Below are 24,233 nucleotides of genomic sequence, written 5' to 3'. Positions count from 1 at the left end.
GTGCGTCACTGACTGGAATTCAGAACTTGGTAATGAGATTGGAGTTCGCCTCCCTCTGTTTCAGGGTTGTAATAAGATGATGATAGCATAAGCTGGACATTAGGTAAAATCTGCTAGGTTTTTGGCAAATGAATGAGATCTTAGATTGCTTCTGACAGGAGGGTGCTTCGGCCTACATGTGCAGATGGGAAGCGGTGATGGTGCTCGAGGCAGGGCTGGTGCAAAGTGGGATTGTTAACCAGTGCTGGGGAGCGATAAAACGCTAATCAAAGGTGGGAGACAATTCCCCGTCCTTCGTTCTGTGTAATGTTTGTCAGCGTTCCCTTTTTGTTTTCCAGCCCAGGGTATCTGAGTCTCATTGCGTCATTCTAAAGGACACGATTCTCTTCTTGGAATAGAGACAGTTATTGCAATGAAATCAGGGCATCCTGCTACTATAAATGTGCATAAATAAGAGGGAAGAATCACCACTAAAGCAAAACCCGAGATATTATCATGTGGGATGTTCCTGTAAATTGGAAATGTATTTTCTTATGCTTTTCTTTAATGCTACTCTACGTGCATTGAGAGTGCTGAAATCTGAGAGTCTCTGTGCAAATGTATGAATTATATCAGTGACTCCTCTCTTTCAAAATGAGTAAAATAAAAACCAGAAAATATTCAAACAAAAAAAAAAATCTTAAACAACAACAAAACCACAGAACTCTTAAAACCCCAAAAGCAGAACTCCCTTCCAGGAGCAGAAATTTCACCTCTGGAAAGGAAGCGCGGGGCTTTGCTGCGGTCTCGGTGGCTCTGGCTGGCGGTGAGGTTTCTGCGGTGTGGCTCTGAAACCCTGCAGTAGGGGTGGGCACATCCAGCCCCACAGTGGTGGGAAGATCATACCGATGTTATTATTTCAGTATAAACTAAACTTCCTAACAAAATGGCTCTTGTAGTTTTAAAAAAGTGGCGTTTGGCTAGGCTGTCGGTAAAAATTACCTCTCCGAGGAGCCGTGCGAGGCTCAGCCCCAGGGAAGGCGAAGGGCAGCTCCACTCCCCGGGGACAGGCAGGACCTGGAGCAGCTGCAGCAGGGTCCCGAGGTGGCTTTGAGGGCTGCCAGCCAGGAAGGCTTCATTACTCCTTGGTTCTTCTCGGCCTTCAACCCCACCTTGCTGCTGGAGAGGGTTGCGCACATCTGGGACAATCGGGGAGCTCTGGGAAGTGCCCCCGCTCGCCGCGGAGCTGCCCCGGGGTGTGCGGTGGCTGCGGGAAGGGGAACGAGGCTGGGGCTCCTGGTGGGGAGTGGGAATGATAACCCCGTGCCTTGGAGTGATGCTCCTCTTGCCTGTCGGGCTTTAGGGGAGATTGCTGGCTCTGCCTTCAAGGCTCCGTTTGGTGTGGGGTTTTATGGGAATCTTCTCGTTGCCCGAAATGGGAGTCTGCCAGACACTGAATAAATGCAGGCTGAGCTAGCAGGGAGGTGTTGCAGCAGAGAAAATAGAAACATAGACTTAAACAAATTAAAAAGATGGTAATTAGCCAAATGAATTTCATCCTGGAGATAATCAGATGAATGCATTTAGAGGGAAAATAATCCCAATTCTCAGAAAACAGTAATTAAAAAATACTCATTTTTGGGAATGGTTAACAAGCTAGATTGGAGGCAAACAGTAGAGGAAAGTGGTGATTGATGCTGCTTGGGATGGCGGCTGATGAGGCCCTGAAGCCCTGTGCAGAACGTGGTGAGATCAGCTCAGGGTTTGGGAAGCATCCCCAACGGAGCAAGTTCTTGGGAAGCTGAACGGAGCACGGAGCGCAGCCACGTCTGTTATCTGGGTCGGCTAGAAGATGATAGAGGCTGGATTTCATAACCGTGTGTTTAAAGGGTGTCAACAGTGGGGAGGTGAAAGAATTTAGGGCGGGTAATTGACAGATAAACACGGGACGAGGTGGGAAGATGAAGGCATCCACGCACCAGGGAATTATCGGAGTACACCAGTACATCCGTCTGCAGCTGCCCGGAGAAGCAGTGAAAGCGCTCCCGTTACTGCCACAGCCCGTGAGGATGTGCTGGAGGAGGCAAGCGCCCACCAGGTCTCGTCTGCTTTCCTGAGGACGCCCCTCAGGGGCTGAGCACAGAGATTTACGGGGAAAGGGAGGCCTGGGGGGACGCGTGGGAGAACGTACTGGTGCCTCTTTGTTTCCATCCTGACCCAGGTGCTGGGTTTTGGTCTCTGGCAGATGTTAGCTCGGTGCAGTGGTCTCTGTGATTTCCTTGGGGGACTCTCAGATGTTGTCTTCCATGGCCAAAACTAGGGAGGAGTCTCAGCCACAAAATACTGATTCATGCCAGTATAGTGAGTGCTACAGAATTTGCGGAAGGTTTAGGCTTTCTTATAGTTTGATCTATTAAAAAGGAAGCACTTGGGGAGAGCACAGAGATGGAAAAAGAATAAAAACTCTATTTGTTTCTTAGAGTATAACCAATTCTTTGCAGGATTTTGCCCACTGAAGAGATAGTGTCCAGGTCTCGTTAGGAGGCTTATCTCTTTTGGGTTCTGGACGAGCAGATGCGCTTTCTCTACCAAATGTGGATAAATAGTGTTTTGCTAGGAAATACCCATCTGATCTGATCGTAGCGTAGCATGGTTTGACATCTGTTCGCACACACAATAATTCATATTGATCTGATTTTTTATTGAAACTGCCAGTAGGTGGATGGATGGATGGATGGATTGATGAGAAGAATGGTGCCTGGGTATTAATTTTATTTTGTTATCAGAGTGCCCGCGGAGAGGACAGATGAGGTTGGTGTCTGGGAAGCAGATGTTCCCAGGGCTGCCCTGCCTTCCCCTCCCCGAGAGCTGGAAGGGGGCTGCCCATGGCATGAGCTCCAGCCCTGTGGGGTGCCCGGCACGGGTGCCCGGGAGGTCTCTGAGGGGCAGGGGTGGCCGCACCCAGCCTTGCTCAGGGTACCCAGTGCCCTACAAATAAAGTAGGGCACCCACGGTGCTCCTAGGGTGGTAATGAACCCGAGAGCCTTAAATTGCGTATTAGGGAGTTTCTGCTGGATTAAGGTTTTTGCACATCACAATGCTCTTATCTAGGATTTATCTGCATGCAGAAATGAATAAAAAGTGCATTAGAAAGAAAACATCAATAGAAATCACATAAATAAGCATGCAAATTTATAATCTTTAATAATTACTATATTTTCACACAAACTTCAAATGTTTCATTTTAAATTTACATTCCCAGTCTCGCACCGTCGAAATTTATGGCTCAGCCTCACAGTTTATCTGTTCAAGTGCCTTACCACGGCCTGTGTTCTTGCTGAACAACAGGGAATTATCGATCTTTTTATTTTTTAGGAAGCAAATGGCCATCTCTTTCACGTTACATTTGCTTGTAGGCCTGACAGGAACACGGCGTCACGCGGTGCCTGTGCAGCGTGCCTGCCAGCCGCGGGTCCGGGCAGCACCAGCACCGGGCAGTGCCCTACAGCTTGGCTGCTGGTTGTAAAACCTCCCAGCCTTGAGCGTGCTGGAGACTCCTCGTGGCCTGGATGTGTTAAAATGAAGCGTGTTGTCTCTTTGTGGTTGTCTCCTGCAGCGTTCAGCGCCCCATCCAGACGTTCACCTGCTGGTGGGGCTGTCAGGAGAGGGCTGCTCACCGGGAGCGGCTGGGCGAGCATCCCGGCTGGGCTGCAGACAGAGGAAATGTCCAGGAGGATCAAAGACACGGGGAACAAAGGAGAGAAGGAGTGTGAGAGCTAGCGTGGAAAAGTGGGCTGAGAGCTGCCTCCACAGACAGCACTAAGTAACAAAGCCAGCGCTTCCCATTTCCTCCCAGTGCTCCATCCTTTCCTCCCAGCTACCAGTCAGTCGGAAGGCTGTGGAATACTTACCAGCTTAAAACAAATCTAGCTCAAAAGGAGCATGTAATGAATAAGAACTCAGTGTTTTGGAAATAGGTAACTAGCCTGTTTTCTATCTATATCTGCAACACATCGCTGCTTGCAACCCTTTGTCACAGAAATATTTTTAGTTCGGCGTGTTTCCTTTCCCAGCTAATTATCTTCGGCTTCAAGTAGGTGCTCTGGATTAACAGGTGACTATCGTTTAGGAAGTCAAAGTCAGGAGGAATACAGAGTTTCGTGAAACCCTTTGTGACCTTGGAACGTAGCAGACATTTTTCTTATATATATTTTTTAAGTTTGACTTCTTCAAAGGAAGACCTTCCACCCTTCTCAGACTGAGCCATCGCTATAATGCAGTCATTAAAGATTCAGTAGTACCTTTAAAGTCCATGTTAGGAAATTCAAATTTTTCAATTTAGTAAAGTTGTGGCTTTTTCAAGTACTATGCTAGTCATTTTTGAAGGTCTTCCAGGATTTCCAGTGGTTTCTCACTGGAAGAGAGCGAGAGCCAGAATATGTTGTTGTAATTGAAGATCCCGGTGCGGCAGGACTGCGCATACTCCATGGCTGGGCTGTCTACAAGGGTAAAACCATCACGTAGACGGAGAAGGAGCCCCTCAGGTGACCAGTGCTGCTTCTGCTGTGCTGCTGGAGTCATTTTTGAGCATGGCTTGGTTATTTGACTCCTATTTATTTGTTAGGGATTGGAACCGAAGCTGGAGTCCCTGATCTCCAAGGGCTTAGAGCTTTTAAATGTTGAAGGTTGAACTTCATAGTCAGGCTGAGCTAAACTGCAGCATACTTTGAAATCTGCATCAAGATCTCGACTTGTTTAAATGGCTGCTTCCCTATTTAATGTTGGAGAAGGCAAAATCTAAGCCTCTGAGTGGATTCATAGTCACACTTTAATTAATCATATTTTTACAGCATGCTGCCAGCAACTGTCAGGAGCAAGGAGATGCCTCTAATCCAAATTCACAACAAAAAATAAATGCACTAGAACTATCCCCAGCCAATAAACAGACTCGTCCTTTAAGAAATAACACCCTTCCCGCAAATCAAACCAAGAGAAACTGATGCAAAGCAGATTTCTTCCACTCCTAGTCCCGGTCCAACAAGGTCCGTTTGTAAGCAGGAATGAGGCCAGCAGCAGCGCGCTCCAGGGGCTGCAGATGAGCACAAGTGGGAGTGGAGGTGATGAAAAGGAAAACTCTTTGGCAAGGAAATAGGTTGGGGTTTCAGCCTCCCCCGGGGATCACTCTGAAGAGCAAAGGGTGCGGTGGGGAGCGGGAACAGGAACAGGATCTTGGAAAGGTCTGACACATTTTGAAATCCCATCTTAGGCTACGGAGAGCTAAAGAAATTCATCGGCCGTGAGGTTCATGGGGATAGAAATAGTTTCTGCGATCGACAGGGTGTGCTTGGCTTCCCTGTACTTTGGGGTTGTATTTTTTTCTTTCCTAGCTTGTTTTCAAGCAGTTGTTTTGAGGATAGCTCATGGCTCATCTCTAAATAAGGCATTCCTCTTGCTGTTTAATTCCTTCTTCTTGCTGATAAGAGTGAGTCAGGGTGAGCACAAGGCAGCTGGGAAAGCAGAGTTAGGAGAGTGAAACCAGCCAAATGCCCGGTATTTCTTTTCCCTTTGGGGTGTCCATGGGGTTACGTGGGGTGCTGGGCTTCCCCGCAGCTCGGGGTGGGATGAGCTGCCCCACACGTGCTGCAGGTAGGGCAGTTCCCAACGCTGATCCTCCAAGCCTGGTGCTCCCAGGGGAAGCCCCAGGTCAGTGCGGGTGGGAAGAGCTGGGGCTCTCAGCCTCCAAGCTGGGTGATGGAGGGGAACGGGTGCACAGCCTGCGGGCAGCCCAGGGTGGGAAGGAAGGAGGACAGGACGATGCAGGCAGCTTCTTCAGCATCGGCAGCTTTCTGGTGTGAGGGTTGGTGACACCCCCGTCTGTCTCAGCCGGTGTTAAAGGTGTGAGAGGAGGGGAACTGCAGGGATGGAGCAGGCCGTGTGCTGAACAGAAGGAAAGGAGGAAGATGCCTGGATCCAGCCAGGACGGGCTGCAGGGAGGGGTGGGCGAATTGCTTTGTAAGTTGACTACAAAGAGGGACGTTACCATCGTCTGCGGCTGACTAAGCACAAGTTACCTCTCTCTAGGGCTTTCATGAGCGCCAAGACCTAATTAAACCACGTTAAAAGCAGCGTCCCCAGAGCTGACTGTGCAAACACACTGCCCTTCTCCAGCAATGTTGGCACTGTCGTTGTAACCCAGCTCTCCTCCTGTTTTGTCGGGGTGCCTGGTCCCCCTGCCCCACAGGCACTGGGTCTGGGCACTGCTGGGTGTTCAGCCCCCGGGGGCAGCCGGCAGCTGCTGCTGAGCGTGTGGCTCCCTCTGGGCTTTGTGCACAGCTCCAGGACACCACGAAGCTGGCAGTCCCCAGAGCTCATCCTCTGAGACTTCTCCTTTGGTGCCTGTCACTGCCACTGGCCTCTCAGTGTGCTCCAAAAAACCTGAGACACGCTTTTTCTCCCTCTTCCTGAGTGGTTTCATATATTATTTATTAATGACATCCAGAGGACACAGCAGTGACAGATTCTGTTACGATGACTGCAGTGAAACTCTGCACTTCCCTGCCAAGCTGCTGGGAAGCTGGGGCACTCGGTACAGACTCGGGGGTTAACTCAGTGTAGCCGTGGTCTTCCTTGTCTGAGGGGGATATATTTATGTGAACTTCTAAAAAATGATAAGGCAGGGATTAAATTGGGGTGCAGCCAGGGGCCTTTGAAGCATTGATATTGGGAATGTGTCTGGGAGCTTCCAGAACCCGCCGTGCTTCATATCAGTGCTAACAGCATCCCTTATTTTCGTAAAATTACGTTTTTATAACTTTGAAATGCTTTGAGTTTTTGCTAGTCAAAAGCCATTTTATTTCTTTCATTGCTTCTATTTTTCCCATTTTCGTGTAATGTAAAAGTTGTAAAATGTTTTGAAATGAAGTCATAGAATAGGTAGAGAGGGGAAAAGGCCTACATTGTCAATGAAAATAGCAGCAACAAATTTTTAAGATTTTTTTCATCCAGTTGTAGAAGTAAGCATCCTAATCTCTTTGACAGTGAAATATGCTCAGGGTGAGGATATTGGTGAGCTTTTGGTTCTTCTTCTCATTGCTTATCTAGTCCTTGACGGTGTGGTAACGGCGGTGTCAAACAGAAAGCTTGCTCTGCATTTTCCCCCACAAAGAGCAGCTCTCCCCGGTCAGTGCTACGTAAATTGTATTAACCCTGAGGGAACATTGCTCGGGAAGATGCTGCTGTGATGTTCCCTATGAGAACTTGTGCAGCGCAGGGAATTTCAAAGCCTTGGGCTGAGCTGTGCCTGTGTCCGGGGCACGGAGCTGGGCCCTTTCTCCTCCCGGAGCTGGAGCTGGGCGCTGAGCACGTCTGCACAGCCTGGTGGCCATGGCTCACTGCTGTCTGGGCAGGGGAGAGGGGCAGCCGCTGGGAGGGAGCACTCCTGGTGCCTTTCCCTGGCTGGCAGTGCTGCGGGCAGCAGGACTCTCACCTAAATCACCTAACTCTCCCCTCTTCCATTTAGAAAATCATCTTTTATCCGATCCGGTTGCCCCCTATTTGTCTTTTGCCGTGCAGCTGCGGTTTAATGAGAGCAGAAACATCCATAAACTTTTAACATCTCCAGTGGAGTTTGAAGCCAGTGCCTCGCCTTTCAGGTGTGAGGATACCCGTAAAAGATGCAGGTGACCTTTACAATATTTCCCTGTTGTTAAATTAACTCCGACTTGTACAAAAGTAAAGATCTTGTGTGTCCTGTTTTCAGGATGAGGATGTTCTTAGGTTTTGCTTTTTATATCTCCTAAGCTATGTACCCGTGTCAGTTATGTTTTTTAATTGGTTTCCTTGTCTGAGGACTTCTTCCTGCCTGACTTTCAGCGCTGGCTGCGTCAGCTCCCGTTAGAAATACCAAGTCAGGCACATGCCACGTCTCCTCGAACAGCCTTACCTCGCAGCAGACAGCAGCGCAGTATCCTGATGCTGGCAGGCATTGCCAGGAGCACATCCTTCCTCTCCCCTGCCCCTAAAGCTGTGGATGTGAACCAGCTCATTTGGTTTTGCGGGTCCTCCCTGGGCATTTTTAAACCTCACAAAGCTGGGTGTGCTGGGACCTGGTGGGAGAGCAGGCGGGGAGAAGGGAGATGTGATGAGGACTTGTTTGAGAAGCCAAGACTGAGGGGCTGCAGTGCAGAGCCTGCCCTGCCACGGCTTTTACTTCATTTGCACCTGTGGGTACCTGTCACAACGTTTCTGCGGAGAGCGTTTCACTTCATTAGCTTGTATTGTTAATGGCAGGGAGTCCCGGCAGTTGCTATCTATTGCTTCCTGCCAAGTGCTTTAAACAATCAGAGCTGAATTGTACAGCGATTTCCTTAAGCACCCAGACGGCAGCGCTCTGATAGCCACTCACTTGCAGAGGATTAAAATAAAGAAGTCTGGAGGCAGGTGGCAGGTTAAGGAGCTCCCCTCGTGTGCAGCAGCGAGGCTCGCAGCCCCCAGACCCCGTTGCCTGCTGCTGGCCGCCCAGCTCTTTGCAAGGTAAGTGCCGGGAGATGTTCCAGCCTGTTCCAGGCCACACAGCTCTCAAGGCCGCCGAGCCGTTCCCATCAGGATCAGAGGTTGTTCTGTGGGCACACAAAGCTTTGTTCCCTGTCTCAGCCCAAGGGATCGGAGCCTGCTAGCCTTGATTCAGCAAAGTGCTTCAGGAAGGCGTTACGCTGCTGCCCAAGTGTTCTGCTAACTAGAGGAGACCTCGTTGCAAGCAATTTTAAAGGCACATTTACAGCTTAAGTCTACCTCTCAAACGAGACTGGCTGGCAGAAATAAAGGGGATAACAGACTGAAGCACGCAGAGTCATCTCGGGGTTTTTAAAACTTAAGGTCATCGCTCTCAGCCTTGGCTCCTGCAAGTTCGGCATGCAGATGCTTATGTAGGGACATAAATAAGCGGCCTACTTTTCTGGGATGCTGAAACCATTAAAATCAATGGAAGTTCTGCATCTCCCACTAAAATGTCACTTACTTTGCTAGCTAATTTTAGGTACCCAAGTACAGAAACTTTGATCTAACAGCAGATTTTTAAAACACTGCGGAATTTTTGCCATGCTTCTGGGACACCAAAGCGCGTGGCACGTGGCTGATGCCTGGCGTTCGGGACGGGACCTTGGGCTGAGCCCTGCCCGAAGGCTTCGCCCGCGTGGCTGCAGAGCGAGAGGGAAGGAGGATGGACGTCGGCAGCAGTGGGTGCATGGGCAGCTGCCCTCTGGCAGTCCGCAGCTGAGGCTGAGGGCAAATTGAAAGGACCGGGCAAAACAACGAGTCGAAGCACGCCGTACAAATCTCTCCCTGGGATCGGCAATTCCAGCAAAGGCATTTTTGAAGCTGGGGCAGATACGATCTCTGTGCTGTCCCTCGCAGTGAGGCTGCCAGGTCATGACTTGTTTTCTTGCTGGGTCTGAGCAGTGCTGTTAATGTCAGCGTGGTCTTGGTAAAATGAAGTGAGAGATTTGTCATGTGCTTTAGTCTTTACTTTTATAGCACTACATATAAAAAAGGAGAGAGACAAACGTCCTTTTGTCCTGTGAAGGCATTGATTTTCATTGCCTACCCTGGTGTGCCTGGTAGCTGCTTGGGCCTCTGCTTTGTTTTGCAGGACATGAAGTCTGAAAGTCAATGTCTAGGACTTGTAACACATCCTCTGTCCTGAAACAGAGAGCTCTGCTGTTCAGCGTGTGTGCCTTGCATTCAATCACGAGTTCGTGCTGCCGCTCTGACCGTGGCATAGGTAGCCCTTCTAAAGGCTCTCAGGCTAGCAGACTTGTCTGGCATCACCTTCAGGTTGCCTTTCCCTTTGCTTCTCCAGCCTCGACGTATTTTCCCCAGCGTGTGTCTTGAGCTCCCAAGCAGCATTCAGTCAGTTCCCCATTTGCTTTATTTCCTTACCTGCCTCTGGGTTTTATGTCACCTTTGTGCTTTTTTTTTCCTGACAATGCTTTGCCTTTTCCTGCTTGCAAACACTGCCTGTGAACAGCAAAGGCCATTAACACCGTGTAGCAAGGTACTCATTTGCTGCTGCAAAAATTCTCTATTGGTGAAAGGCTTTACTGATGTCAGCACTAAAAGTTTTCAGCAAATTCTTAATTTACTAAGTACTTCCAGATTAAGGAAGAGCACGGAACGGCTTACATTCACAAAACATTCAAAGGCCAGAGGGACTGTGCAAAAAAGTATTCATTTGAATACAATTATTTTTCAAGAGAATAAAAAAAATCCTCCTTTTTTTTTTTAAACTGGGTCAACAGTACATCTGCAGCACTCAGCCATTTTACATATGACACGATCACCCACTCTGTTTATCTTTAGGCAATATGCTCTTGCAAACTGCCAATTAATTGCATATTTGGTGCCTGCTCTCTCCCAGCATCCTGGATAAACACAGCGAAGCCAATCAGAGGGAGCTGCTCTTGGCTGCGAGGGGAAGGAAATCTGTCATTGTCTCAGCCTTGTTATCTGCAACCACGGCAGACTTTTAGCAGCGTTCTGCTTGTAAACACCCTCTTTAGACACCTTCTGATTTACATCGATGGCGTGTCAGCCATTGTCTAGGCACTACCTGAAGATTTCTAAATAATTGCTTTCCAAAATATTAGATGCAGATTGTCCTTGATTAAAGGCAAGGGCCATCAGCAGGACTAGGGAAATGTGGTAAGCAAAGTCCTTAAAATGAAAAGATAAAGCCAATTCCAAAGCAGGGTAAGAGAGAGGAGAGGGGAGCAAAGGATGTCGGGGCTCGGTGTGTAGGTGGCCCTGCTCAGGGAGTCCTGGGGATTTGAGCTGGACTGCCGGGTGCATGGTTTTGGAGACAGGTCAGGCTGTGTCATGGCCCTTTCAGAAAGCTGGAATCTGTCGATGTCAGCCCAGGGGCACATCCCTCTCCTCTGCTCTAGGCTGGAAGTATTTCCTACTCTGTGTGAGACTCGTGTTATTTAAATCTGGACAAAACAATAAATTGTAGGGAATGATCTCCATCGCACACAGGGTTTTCTGATCGGCCATATTCTGCCTTTCTGTCTCCAGTTCCTCTGGCTACTGAACTGCCACAAGAATGCACTGGAGGGATGATCCCGAGATGGGTTTGGATGTGCACTCGCTACAGCCTGGCAGGTCTTCTCTTTATTTCTATCGTGCTCTAAAACTAAGTGACTTAAAGAGAGGCTCAGCTGAATCTACAGGGCCTACAGATAGCCAGGACGAAAATCTTCTCCCAGGGCAATGCTCAAGAGGATTTCAAAGCTGCCATCTTGACATTGAGTTATTGTAAATTAACTCTTGCTTCCAGGCAAAGACTGATGAATGGTCTGAAATGAAGAGATAAGTGTGCATATGGATTCATGCTCCCAGGCTCTCACGGACCTTCTGTGGTGCTAGCAGATGGAAATAATTCCTAAAACAGGGAATATTTGATGCTGGGTCAATTCTTATTCTATTATGCCAGCGTATATAGACTATAAATGAGTGGAATTAGTTTGAACTTACACAAGTCTAATACAGGAGAAAAGCAAGCTCCATGTGTCTTTTAACAGTGCAGACTTGTGGTTTGTTTTTGTGTGTGTGTGTGTGGTTTTTTTTTGGTCTAGCTGTTTTTTTACCAGTCTCAGCTTAGGCTGTCCACGACTTAATCCCATTATTTAATATTTGCCTACCAGTAGTGCTGTAAGGCCGCAGGGAAGGTGAGTTGTGACCTGCCTACCTGCCTGTCTGAGAGCCCGTCCAGCCTGGATTTGGTGTCAGCAGGAAAATGGGGAATGGGATGCGGCCAGCGAGGCGGCAATGGCTGCGGCACAGACAGGGCCTGCTCCGGCTAAATCAAGGAGGATGTAAGCACTGGACTTCAGTGGAGGTGGGATTTGGCCTGCAGACAGCAAACACATGATTCATCGTGGGTATTGCTAAAAGGGTTTCGTTTCTTGTCTCCCGGATTTGGATACGACAGGATTTCTGGTGCGAGGACGGGCTGAAAGGAGTGGATGTCCACATATCCTGAGAGCCAGCTGTGCACGTTGCACGTGGTAGGTGAGGAAGATGCCTGTTTGCGGTGCAGTGACAGTGAAATAGTATCGTGATCGTGCACAAGTCGCAGCCAAGCTGCTAGCACAGCTTCAGGACATGGAACAGAGATGGAATAGAAAACATCTTTGCCGTTCTGCCCTTCCATGCACTTGTTTCAGCAAGAACATGCTCAGAAGAATGCCACATCCTTCCTCGGTGCCCTTCTGGAGCACGGGGAGCCCTGGTTTGTGGCAGGTGCTCCTGGTTCCCGTTAACTCAGGGAACGGCACAAAGAGATGAAATAGAAAGCATGACAGTTCCCGCTGCTCGTGGGCAGCACCAGAGCAGGAAATTTAAACATTTGCCCTCAGAAATGTCTCTGCTTCAAGCAGCTTGTGTTTCGGGAAAGGGCAAGGCGTGGGGAGTTGTGGGAACTCAACCCAAACATTCTTTTTTTTTCCCTTTTATTTCTGTAATTTGTCAGAATTTTCTAATTGACAGGGTGAAGTAAAACCTGTTGGACTGAGGCTGCCCTCCAGGTCATTGTACTGAACTGGTGTGCAGTGGAGACAAGATCTATTCGTTGCTGTCAGGGACTAGAGTTCATTATCACACGGGCAGTGGCTAATGATGGCAGTTTAAATTTCAAGAGGATTTGAGGAAAATGTCCTTTAATTCCCATATGCCCGCACTGTGGACTTATTCCTCCACGCCTGCACTTTTTTTAAATACATACAATTTAAAACGTGAATTGTAAATACCGATAGAAGGAGGCTGCAAGCTAAGCCAGCAGCATTTAGAGTTGCAGCTTTAAAGACGAAATGCCTGCAGGAAGTAAGAAGGAGCGGGGCTGCCCGCAGCAGCTGCCGTGAAGGACTCCAGCGGTGGCAGTGACGGCATCACCCCCAGCACAGCTTGGGATCGGGCACTGCTCTGCTGCCCCCAGCATCACCCAGCCCTGTCCAGGCCTGGCCAAGTGCCTCCCAAAGGGCTGCTGAGAGCTTTGGAGCACCCAGGAGCCTTCTGCTGAGTCCGTGGAGAGGAAATCCCAAACTTCTTCAGAGGTGTAGACCGAGGAGCCTGTGCTTATGTGCGAGCTCTCTCCCTTCTTTCCGGTACGTTAGCTGTATTGCGCTAATTATATACGTGAGAGAAGCGTGCTGGATGAAGTTTAATTAGCAGTGAGCTGCTTTGTCATGTAAACCCGGAGTGCAGCGCAGTTCGCTCAGCCTGGATCGCCGCCAGCACCTGCGGGAGCGCCCAGGCAGCGGGAAGGGGCTGGGAGCAGGGAGCAGATGCCTCCTCCAGAGCTGCGAGCCTCAAGGAAGGGCTTGAATTACAAAGGAAGGGAAGGGGCTGAGCTTCCCTCCCCCCCACCTCCCGTCACAAAGGGCAATAGTCAGTTTACTTTAATAATCCCACTATCAGCTGCAGAGGAAGTCTCGCAGTCCGGGAGTCTGCAGGCAGCTCGGAGCCAGCTGGGTAGCACGGAGCGAGCCGGGGCCGAGGGAGGGCAGCGCCGAGGATGGACTCACACTGCTCACCCAGGAGCTGACTTTCCCAGGGATCCCAGAACTCCTTTTCTATCCCGATCTTATTTTTCTGTCCTGTGAAGGCTTTGGTAAGTGTCCAGTAGCTTTTCGCTTACCTCTCATGTCTGTGGTCACTAGGACTTGCCAAATGGCGATGGAACTGCGGTGGCGAAGCATTTCCCGCACCTTCGTGAGCTTGTTCTGGAAGTGGATGATCCAGATTTTGAAAAGCTGGACCTTTAAAATCTTTTGAATTCATACACTGCTTTTTTTTTTTTAAAAAAAAAAAAAAAGCCAGGAAGCAGATACGGAGAAAACAGACTTGCCAGTGCATTGTTTCAGCTGGTGGGGACTGCTGGGGCTGCGGCGTCGTGCAGTGTGTTGGATTTGCAGACGTTGGACTGCTCTGAGCAGAGCTCTCCCGAGGTCTGTCGGTCGGTTCAGCCGTGCAGATGTTTGTGCAGTTTCCTGTGAAAGCTGCCGGTGGGGGTCGAGGCAGCTGCGCCCGCAGCCAACCTCTGCATTCAATCAGCCCCCAGGAGCGGCGCGTTCAGCGCCTTCTCTGCACGCTGCTGGGGAGGGAGCAAGATGCAGGAACCGAGCGGTGAAGTGGTTGAAGTGGTTTGCTCGCACGGCGTTTGCTCTGGGCCCTGAAACTCGTGGAAGGGAGCCAGCGAGGTGGGAGCACGGCGGGCAGCGATCCCCTCACACCCGCAGGGAGGGCAGCAGGCAGCGGGACCGCGGCGCTGAGTGCAGGATTCATGGTTTTTTTTCAGAGAATGGAGAAGTTCTGCATGACTGTAAAAAAAAAAAAGGAATCGGCCATGGGCTAGGGCAGGGTGTGTTTGCAAGCAGTCCCGGGTGTGTGTAGGCGGCTGTCTACGTGGTGAGAGTGCAGGATAGCTAACTTTAAAGGGAGATGTACGAAATCTTATGTAATTTATGAAAGCGAGAGTCCTTTCCCGATGTCCGTGCTGTGAGCCTGAAAAGGCTAACCCTGAAATGATTTTAAAGCTGTCTTTGTTAGTCATCCTTTCTGCAATTTGTTTCTTTTCACGTTCCGTTTTGAGTAAAAGGAGCCAGGCTGGTTCCTCTCCCCTCTCCACTCCTCCTCTATTGTTAGGCTCTGCCAGCTTCCCCTACAATTGTCCAGCTCTGCTCTTTTCTGAGCCTGGCAGAAAAGGATTTTGTTGAAAAGGAAAGAAAGAAAGTGTTTCAGACTAAAGTCTGGCAAGCATTTGTGTCCTCATTAGGCTCCAGGCACACTTCCTCCCTCCCATCTCTTTTTCCCTACAAGTAGCAGGGTGACAAGCACCAAGCACTGCCTGCAATGCCTTCAGCAGAATTCCCCCTTACCCTTCGGACCGCTCGCTGTTCAATAGGCTCAGCAAACAATAATTGCAGCTAGAAAGCCAAGCACATTACATACCCCAAGGAGCAGGTGCCTGTAACTGCGGCAGGGAGTTTGGTAAGAGCCTCAGTCAGCCCCGGGGCTGGAGGCAGGGCGCTGAGCATCCTCCCGAGGCAGGGTCGGACGGGCGTGAGGAAAGCGGTGTGTGAGGGGAAAGGTGAAGGTGCGCCTGTGTTTGTTCTCATTAAATCGTAGCTTAATGTAGCAGACCGTAATTAACGGTCACGGTAATGCTCAGAGGTAAGCCGATGCGATTCTCCTCGCTTCCTTTTGATTCCCAGCCATCGTTTTGGTCTTTTCCCTCTGATGGAGCAGGGGCTGGGTGTGTTTTAGGGGCTCCCATCCCGCAGCACCCAGCCCTGTGGCACACTGACACCCCGGGGTGCCCCCACGCCACGGGTGGCAGGGGAGCCATGCCTGGGGAAGGGGGCTGCCGCGGGGTGGTAAAACCAACACAGACTCCTGTGAGGCTGAGCCGCCTCCTGGGCCTTGTTAGCGACAATATTAGCACAGGAAGATGTGAGCGGAGTGCTGTAGGCAACGGGGAGCCTCAGATCTGCGGGGAGCGGGGCCCAGGGAGCCCCCGGGTGCGGTGCTGGCCGCAGCCCTCGCGTGTTTGGCCTCTCGGCACAGCAGCTCCCCGGGCCTTTGTGGCCCCAGGGTGCGTATCTGGGAAGCTGGGAAGGTAGTGAGTGGGATGAGAAAGCACTCAGTAATTTTGTGAGCTTCCTTCTGCTGGAAGTGACAGGAAAAACACCTTTTCACATTTAAAAAGCTCCCTCGGCTCCCCTGGGTGTTGTACAGAAACACCCCCCTTCTCTGCTTCTCCTTGGCTTTCACCGTTTGAGACCTGCAATTTGATGACAGATTTAATAATACACGACAGAATTGTCGTTTGTGCTGAGAAGAGCTATTCAAAGGCAAGTTGTATCACCTGGGATAACAAAACGTAAAGCCACCGATTTGTTCAGTCCCCGTTTTAGATGCTCCAGACCCAATTTTTCAGACTCATTGGGCACAGATGTCTGCTGGAGCCGAGTTAAATACCAGGCCTGAGCTGCCGGTTCTCCAGTTAGGGGCTGCATTGGCAAATTTCGGCTGATTCACTCCTCACAGCTGAAGTCCTGTTCCAGGAGGCTCTCCCTGGCTCAGGAGATGCTCAGTGCCGGGCTGGGACCGCAGCGAGGAGAGGGAACTGTGCAACCATGCCGCCTGCTGCCCGGGAAGGAGCAGGATGCAGGTTGGGCTGCAGCCAGGAGGTTTACAGCAAAGACAATAAAACCAAAAACTAGACCGATAAGTGGTAAAAGGGCTTTAACAGAGCCTCTGAGCAGTTGGTCACATCCTGCAGCGTGACTGACCAAGGTGCGGGTGGGAATGTCCCCGGAGGTGGTACACGTGCTGCTGCTGGCCCAGGGGAGCGAGCAGAGCTCCAGCAGAGAGGCACAGCTCAGCCTTTCCACTTGCAGGACTGATCTCCACAATACAGAACATTTGCCAGCGAGTTTTGGCCCAGCAGCACGTTTCTTCCAGTCCCTCCCTGCAAGTCCGAGCACGGCCAACTGCGTGCGTTAGCAAACTGGTGAGGGCCTGGGAAAGCGATACGAAGAGCACAAAGTGCTGAGGACAGCAGTCAGGGCCTGATGAGCTTGTGGTCCTCAGTGCAGCTTGTAAAGGTGGGCAGGAGCAGAGCGAGGGCATTCGGTTACATGAACCTGCCAAGAGAGAAAGGCAGACTGCCTGCAGCACGGGAGCAGGGCTCCCCCAGGCAGGGCACAGAGCAGGCACCTACCTCTGTTAGCCGGGGCCTCGTTTCTGTCTGCAGACAACCACAGGCTTGGCCGTGGGGAGCTCCTGAGGCTGGCGTCCTGACATTGCACCTCCTCTGGGGAGCACGGGTGGGCTGGGGAGGGCTCCGAGGAGCACCTGGAGCAGGGCTGCTGCGGTGCCGCAGTGTGCAGCCGGCTGAGGGACTGCACCGAGCGAGGGCTGGCACCTGGGAGCAGCTGGGGGTGTGTGTGTGTGTGTGTGCCTGGGGGTGTGTGTGTGCCTCTGGGGGTGTGCAGGCAGTTTGGTACTGAGCCTGTGTCCTTGGTTCATGGGGTTCCCCCAGTCGGATGGCATCAGTGGCTCGGGCTGCTTGCGCTCTGGCAGTCCCCAGGTAGCTCTGCAGGACGCCTGCAGCACGAGGCAGCCTCCACCAGCATTGCCCCCTCGGCCAGGACAACATCAATAAAAATGAGAATTTATGAGCTCTGTCATGTACAGCAAGCAAAGTGTCTTGCAACAAATTAATCACTGATTGCAATGCAGTGCTGACCGGGAGCTTTCTGCTTCTCTCTTGGCATCGTTGCAAGGTTGTTAGTTACAAAACAAGGCTGATAAAGAGACCCTTGGCTGCCAGCACTTCTGTGTGCTGCTATCTGCTCACCAAACACGAGGCAGCGTTAGCCCAAAAGGTGTTTTTACTGCTCAAGTTGCTCCAGCTTTAGTCAGCAGAATGCGCCGGCACCATCTCTGTGCTTGTTGCTTCCTGTCTGATTTTGGGATCGCATCACGGTCTGCTTCCAGCTGGGGCTGGGGAGCTGGGTACTGCCGGTCTGCTGGAGGACCAAGCTGCACAGGAGCTCCTCTTGGGCTTCAGGGAGAGGTTCCTGGGGACCACAAGACCTTTGCCTTAAGCTCTGTTTCTTCATTTCCATGTTTACAGAGCAACACCAAAGCGGGGCTCAGCTCTACTCCCAGCTTTTAAAGCACTCCCAGGTCCTTTAAAGCGACTGTGCGGCAGCAAAATGAGTTAAAAATGGCTCTTGGCTCCTGCACTGATGGCATTGTCAAGTCAGCTGACATCCTTTTCCCTGAGCTCCAGATAGCATCCTCTGGCTTTCTGTATGAAATCGTGTTCACCTGTCTGCGCGTGTACAGAGACAGCTGTACGTGTGTGTGCCTGACTTCTGAAATGCGAAGCACGGAGGGCATTGTGTAGCGGGAGCACAAAAACCTTGGTATAATTCAGACGTCTGTTAGCAGGATTTAGTGAGGAGATCTCAAAGCCTTTTCCAAACACGAGCTCGCAGCAGCGTGCGCCCTCCCGGTAAGCAGGGGCAGGGCAGAGCAGCGGGCGGGTGCTCCGTGGGGGCACGGGGAGAGACCGAGGCTCCTGAGCGCGGCCGGCTTTGGAGTCGGGCGCCGGCTCCGTGTTCCCCTGCTAGGCTGCTTCCCTTTCCCACCGGGAGAGGTTTTGCCCATTGTTCTCTAATTTGAGCAGACAGGAAAAAACCCGGCTTTGAATTCTGCTGCCTTCCCTCTCCCCACAGCTGCTGCGAGCAATTGTCCCAGCTCCTACCCAGAGCCGCGCTCTTTGTTTCCCTCAGGGTGGCTCTGCGAGGTTATTGTTTTTGCAGTCATTTTATTCCTCCCTGCCTGAGACCAGCCCGTTGTTTCCTCTTGACTCACGTCACCTGTGGATGGCCTCTTCCTGCCCGGCACATGAGCACGGAGAGGGAGATGGAGGCGGCGGCAGCAGCCCCGGCAGACACCCCGCAGAGCAGGGAGCAGAGCTGCAAGGTTGGAGCCACGTGTCCTGCTGGCAGCCAGGGACACGTGCAGAGACCTGGGACGGGGAGATCTGCAGGGCACGTTGTGTCTTTGGGATGTTTTGCCCCTGGGCACGGCAGACTTGCATCAGCGGGTCCCATCCTGGAAGGTTTGCTCACGGCTGCTGTGCCCTGCGAGCACACACAGCTCCTGCAGGTGGGTCCTGAGCACACACAGCTCCTGCAGGCAGATGCTGAGCACCACGTCAGACCCACCAGTCTTCAAGGCGTTGTCTCAAATACTCGCTGGGTCCATGGAGCGAGCTGCCAGCAGCTCTGTTTTCGCTACAGGCTCCGTTTGGTTCATCAAGCTTGGCACTTACTGCTGGTTCCCCCCCTTCCTCTGTTCTTTTCCAAGATGCTCCCACAGCAGAGCTCGGAGGTTTTGCCCACGTCGGGTGCTGGGGATGACCTGGCCCCTCTGCAGGGCACGGAGCCCCTCCAGCACTGCTCGTGCTGATGGCAATTGCCCAGGCGTCGGGGAGGGAGGAGGGTGTCCTGCATCTCTGATGGCACATCGACGTGAAATTTCATCACCTAGGTTGCAGGAAAAATAAACTGTGGCTGGACTTAAAACATCGTGGTGAGGAGGAGTAAGGGAGAGAGCCTTTTATGAGCATTGAGAATATTTGTAGCTAAGCAACCAACATCAGCAGGAAGAATAAATCAAAAGTTTCAGGGCTCTGCCTGCCTGCCTTCAAGGGTCAGGAACTATATTTTCCCTCTGTTAACAAGATTGCCTTCCTCTGAAACATCAGCTATTAGCTCCTGCTGGAGGCAGGATACCATATTAGATAGACCAGAGGCTTGTTCTGGGATGCTGCGCTGGAAACGTAAATGAAAGGACAGACGATAAGCATCTTGCCAAAGGCCATCGAGTGAGTCAGGCTTCCCGGTCGCTCGCAGGAAAATGCTTTTGGAAGAGCAATGTCAAATACATAGAAAATATTTTCTAAATATTCTCGTGGAAGGTCTCCCAACGACTCTTGGAAGCAGCAGCTACAGACTCGTCCCGCTTTGCAGATGGCAGAAGTTAAGCGGCTGGATGGTGCTTTAGGTTTGAAGTTGTGACTCCGCAGCTTTGCTCGTTCGGTGTCTGTGCAGTTCCTGTTGCTCTGGGGCACTGATCCCGGCTGCTGTGACTGCAGCACGGACCCGAGGCCTAGCAGTTAAAGTGGCTGGGCTTCATTTTCTGAGTATCGGGCAGCGTTCTTCACCGGCTCGCACCAGAAAACCAAGAAGCGTGACATTTTACTTTAAAATGTTTTATTTATGAAGAGGAATTTTCTCAGAAATGCCAATGGGAATGGCAGCAAGTCAAATCCCAGCAGCAGTTTCTCAATGGAACTTCTTTTTTTAAATACCATCTTGTAACCTCAGGGTATTTTCCATCTCTGCCTCCTTCCTCGTGCTTAGTCAAGAGCCAGCTGGAAGTGATGCTGCGATCTTTACCCTGCCTGTCAGCCTCACTGATCGTCGAGAGGAGGGCTCGGGCTGCCCTCTGCGTGCGAGGAGATCCCTTTGGAGAGCCCCAGAGCCCGGCTGCTGGAGCCCCGAGCCCTGCCATGCACACCACAGCCATCACTCCTGGCCCTAAATAGAGCAAGTCCCTGACTGAGAGCCCCAGAGACCTCTGAGCCTCCACAGACACTCAAGTCGGTGTTAATTATAAGGCTGAGTATATTAAGGCCAGATCCCCTGGCATTTATAGGGAGCTGTATTCCTACCCCAGATTTATTATTTCAATGGGAGCAATGAACTGTGACACGGGATAACCTGTGTGCTCGTGGCCTTCCAGGAGCCCTCCTCGTCCTGCTTGGGTATCCAGGGCCGTGCCCGAGCTCACGGGGAGGTCTCTGCGCGAGGATGCCGCGTGCCGGCTGTGGGCACTGCCTCAAAGGCACCCAGCCCCAAAGGCACCTTTGTAAATACAAGGCTCTCTTCCTCGGCTCAGGGGAAAATTATGTGATTTTGGTTTTCTTTTTCCTTTTTTTTTTTTTTCTTTTCTTAAAGTCTCAGAATATTTAAAGACTATTTGGCTTCTCACTCGTACAATATTTATTTAAGGTATAACCGCTTATATGCCGAGTTAGCTTTTCAAAGGGACTGTCCGCATCTTTTAGCACTTTGTAATGCATTTTCCCCACTTCCTGTGGCATCAGGCATTTCAGAGGAGTAAAAAAAAAAACATCTCCATTTTTATGGATTTGTGCTGTCGTTTGTATGCTGACCTCTCTTCAGAAGCCACCCCTTTACAGACAACGAAAAACCCAACTTTGGGAAGGAAGAGATCAGGGAGAGATCCCCTGAATTACACCTGGTGGCCCTGAATGTCATTCGGGAATTAATTCCTTGAGTTACAGCCAGACACATGGAGCAGCCCCAGCCTGCTGTTGCTACATCCTGAGCAAACCCAGACCTAAAGGACAGCTCTGGGTGGGGAAGGGTCTCAGGAGGTCAAAGAAAACTGCAGAGTGGTGAGGGACTGGGCGTCGCTTCCAGCAGGATCAGCACTGGGCTGCTCAGAGGTGCTGAGCTGGGCCGGCTTCACCGAGATACCCCAATGCAGCTCCCTGAAGCCAGGGCCCTTCACACGGGCTGTGGGGCCGGGGTGCTGTGCTTGGGTCAGGTCTTGGGGTGCTGGGAGCTGGGGTCTGGGGCCACCGGGGCCGCTGCAATGTGGGGAGAGTGCCAGGCAAGGGTGTTGGTCAGTGCTTCTTGTAGCTTGGTTTCTGCATCTCCCTCTGTGCCCTATAAATCCCTCTTTCTCATTACGTTACTGCTTTATTTTCTCTTCCAAAAATTGCACCCTCTTGTCTTTAGTTTAATTTCTGCATTTAATGAAACAGCCCTGTAATTAAATATTCTTCCACAATTCCCTGGGCAGAGCATCTCATGACAAAAAGCACCAATTTTATTATTATTACTAATGCAAAGTGATGAAATGCTCGAATCCTTATCAGGTGTAATTTAGGGGATTAATCATTTCAGGTGGAAGGAAAAGTTAGCTCCAGCGTTTCCACTGCACCGACCTGCTGGGTGTCCTCTCGCGTTCCTCCCTCCTTTCAGACCTTGCAGCTCCGCTGTTGTGGCCAAGAGCATCCTGTGCATGTCATTGCATATAGGTTGGTTTGAGCATCCGTGTGTTAGCACAGCGTGCCTGAATATATTTGGTTTTCTAGTTCACTGGGCAAACAGTTAGCAATAAACTAAATACTGAGAAAGCTAAAAGAGAATACTAGGCTTCCGCTGTCTGTGAGGGCTGGCTCTGCAAGCCCACCGAGCACCTCACAAAGAAAAGCAGACTGAGCCCTAAAAAGCTCTGAACCAGCTGAAATGCTCTCACGGAGAAATATTTTTGCTTCTTCAATCTGAAGGACAAAAAAAGCAACTTGGTTTACTGTGAATCAGTCGGACAATCCCTCACTTCCTTCTGACTTGGCCAGGCCACCAGGTTGTACGCTCTCCTTTCCTTTCCTGCCTCCTGCCCCGGGCTGGCCTTGTTAATTATTTCCAGACTCGGCTGAAGGCGCAGGAAGCCGCCCGGGCAGATGTGCGCCACCTGGGTGCTAGGAACAGGGTTTCCCCAAAACTGGACAGGTTGGGCTCCCAGCGCGGTGGTTTGGACATGGAGCCGTTGTCAGATGAGGTGAGTGGGGTGGCAGGGTCCTGCTGCAGCTCCTGCTCCGGGGCACCTGAGCCTTGGAAAGTGAGAGGCAGCTGTGGGCTGCCAGCAGCCAGAGACCTGCCTGAGATGGGCCTCTCCTGCTGCCGGCAGTGCTGCACCGAGGCAGAGGGCAGAAGCCAAAGTCCTTTGGGAAACCAGAAAGCAGAGCAGCAAGGCCTCCTCTTGGCTGTTCCTCGGGAAACGCGGTGCCTTTTGCTTCGCAGTCCTCTCCCCTCCTGCCTTCAGTAGCCAGGGAATGGCCAACTGCCCTGGTCTCCCATGTGGCCTGCTGGCCAGCAGGGCTCGGTGCTGGTGCTCAGCTCTGCCAGGAGGCCTGCCACCAAAGGAGGCACTCAGGAACAGCAAAGGTGCAGGTGTGTTTGGGGCAGCTCTGACAGGGGAAGTTCAGCCGGGAGGAGGAGGCAGACGGTTTGGGCTTGTTAGTCTGCATGTGGCCGGCTGAAACGTTCCTTCCTTCTGAACATCCTTCATCCCCCTTTGATCCGAGCCGTGCTTTTTCCTGGAAGACTTCCAACATTCTTGGGGTAGCTACGAAGCTCCTTTTTTATCCCTCGTGCAAGCCACATCCCTCAAATTTAGGAAAGACGCTGTGATGATGAGGTGGGACTGTTGTGTGTAAAGTCGGTGCTGGATAAACATGTTTGACTTCTTCAGACGTTCTTGATCTCTCTTTGTTCCTAGAACAAGCACAGCGCAGGCTCCTGCGTTCAGCTGGTAGTTTGACTTTCTGCCATGAGGAAAATCTTCCCTCTAAAGGCTTCGAGCTGCGTTGTGGGTCCAGGTGGTCTTTGTCCAATAAAGGGAGAAGTTTTGTGACCATCGTTTCTAGAGTAACACACCAGACAGATTCGCGTGGCTGGAGCACACCGGGAGGCAATACTGGGATGGGAAGGATGCCAGGAGCCAAGGTGCTTTTATACAGCTCCGGAGCTGCAGCTTGGCTGTCCCTGGCTTAGGCAGCAGGCTGACGGAGAGAGCCCCAAGGTGGCTAGAGGGATAATGAAGTTGCTTTTAGGAAGGACAACAAAAAAATGCCTTGCACCTTGCTCCTTCTGAGTAGGCTCAGAAGCAAAAGAAAAAAAAAGGCTTCTTTCTCTAGAGGTGAGCAGTAACTTCACTTTCCTACAGCAGCAGAAGCCCGACGCTAGATAAGTAGCTGTGAGATGATTCATAAAAAACTAATTTATAATTTGCCAGAATATAATCCTATTTGATCAGTGTTATTCAGTTCCTCTTTCTTTTAAAATTCAGTGCACTTAACTGTTCTACGAGGGTTTATGAATGTTTAAAAATTGCTTTGTGGTCCCTAAAGTAATTTGACAAGTCTGACAGCTATTGATTAAAAACCTGAAATTATTCAGACTGTGGGATGACTTGGGGGATTAGATAGAAAGTTTTTTCAAATGTGAAAGGAAATAAGATGTTGGAAAGTAAATATGTTCTTGAATATTTTTGAAAAATCCATTACAACTGTGAAATTAAATTGAAATGAGATACTTCGTGTGGAGATGAAGGAACTAAATGCTGGCTTTACGAGTTAGGCATGGGGCAGAGCTCCCCGTCCCGGGTCTGGATCACTTTCCCTGGATGATGCAGGTGAGCGGGGACCTGGGGAGCCCCTGGCACAGGTCAGTGTCTGGCCAGCTCCAGGCAGCTCCTGCCGTGCAGTCGTGCACCGCGAGGCCAGGCAGCGGGCAGGGGTGGCTGTGGGGCTGGCAGGAGCAGGGCTGTTGCTGTCCGATGCGTCCACTGCTGCCCGACTGCATCCTGCTGCAGCCTCCTGGATCATCCTGGTTTGCACAGCTCGGGCAAGGGCTGCTGTGGTAGCTGGGAGCAGCCGCTACGCCAGATTCCTCTGCCTCAACTTGTCCTTCTTCTCCAGCCCTCCGGGAAGGGTATCCAAGGCTGGCTGTGCCGTCTCTGTGTGTGCCAGAGAGGCTCTGCTAGGAACTATCAGACCAGGGCCATATTGCACATGACCAGAA

General features: G+C 51.1%; 1 protein-coding gene across 4 annotated transcripts in view; it reads left to right on the top strand.

Annotated features, from left to right (window-relative positions):
- DAB2IP (DAB2 interacting protein) overlaps positions 1-24,233 on the top strand; it is a 181,169-nt gene that overhangs the window by 95,981 nt on the left and 60,955 nt on the right. The window contains exon 1 of one of the 4 annotated variants that reach the window (XM_032200076.1): positions 13,101-13,642. The exons of the other annotated variants lie outside the window; for them this stretch is intronic. The gene's annotated coding sequence lies outside the window, so the exon portion shown is untranslated. Of the gene's footprint in view, positions 1-13,100; positions 13,643-24,233 lie in introns of those variants that run through there. 4 annotated transcript variants of the gene reach the window in all.

This window comes from Aythya fuligula, chromosome 19 (genome assembly GCF_009819795.1).
Source record: "Aythya fuligula isolate bAytFul2 chromosome 19, bAytFul2.pri, whole genome shotgun sequence".
Taxonomy (NCBI): domain Eukaryota; kingdom Metazoa; phylum Chordata; class Aves; order Anseriformes; family Anatidae; genus Aythya; species Aythya fuligula.
This window is presented reverse-complemented; position numbering and strand designations above follow the sequence as displayed.